Genomic DNA, 392 nt, shown 5'->3' with positions numbered 1-392 from the left:
GGCTAAATCAATTGATTAGGCACATGATTTGTTGGAAGAGATGGCTGCAAATAACTACCAATGGCTAGTAGAGAGATCAATGCATAGGAGAGTAGCTGGAGTTCATAATGTAGATGCCATGTCAGCATTATCCGCTTAAGTAGCTGGTTTAACTAAGACACTTGAATCTTTTGGTACTAACTCCATTCAAAGTCTCTTTGTAGCTTGTGTGTATTGTGGAGATGCATTAGTGTCCAAGCTCAATAGAACTAGTGCAATTTGTTGGGATTAGACAGTAAAATAACCCTTACTCTAACACGTGCAACCCAAGGCAGAGGAATATCCAAATTTCTCTTAGGCTAATAATTAAGGGTCTTCTTCAACTTCAAGGCCAAATGCACCTCTGAGATTCC

This window comes from Theobroma umbraticum, unplaced genomic scaffold, assembly GCF_002168275.2.
Source record: "Theobroma umbraticum cultivar Fairchild unplaced genomic scaffold, ASM216827v3 scaffold_106.0, whole genome shotgun sequence".
In the NCBI taxonomy this organism is placed as follows: domain Eukaryota; kingdom Viridiplantae; phylum Streptophyta; class Magnoliopsida; order Malvales; family Malvaceae; genus Theobroma; species Theobroma umbraticum.
Note: the sequence above shows the minus strand (reverse complement) of the source record.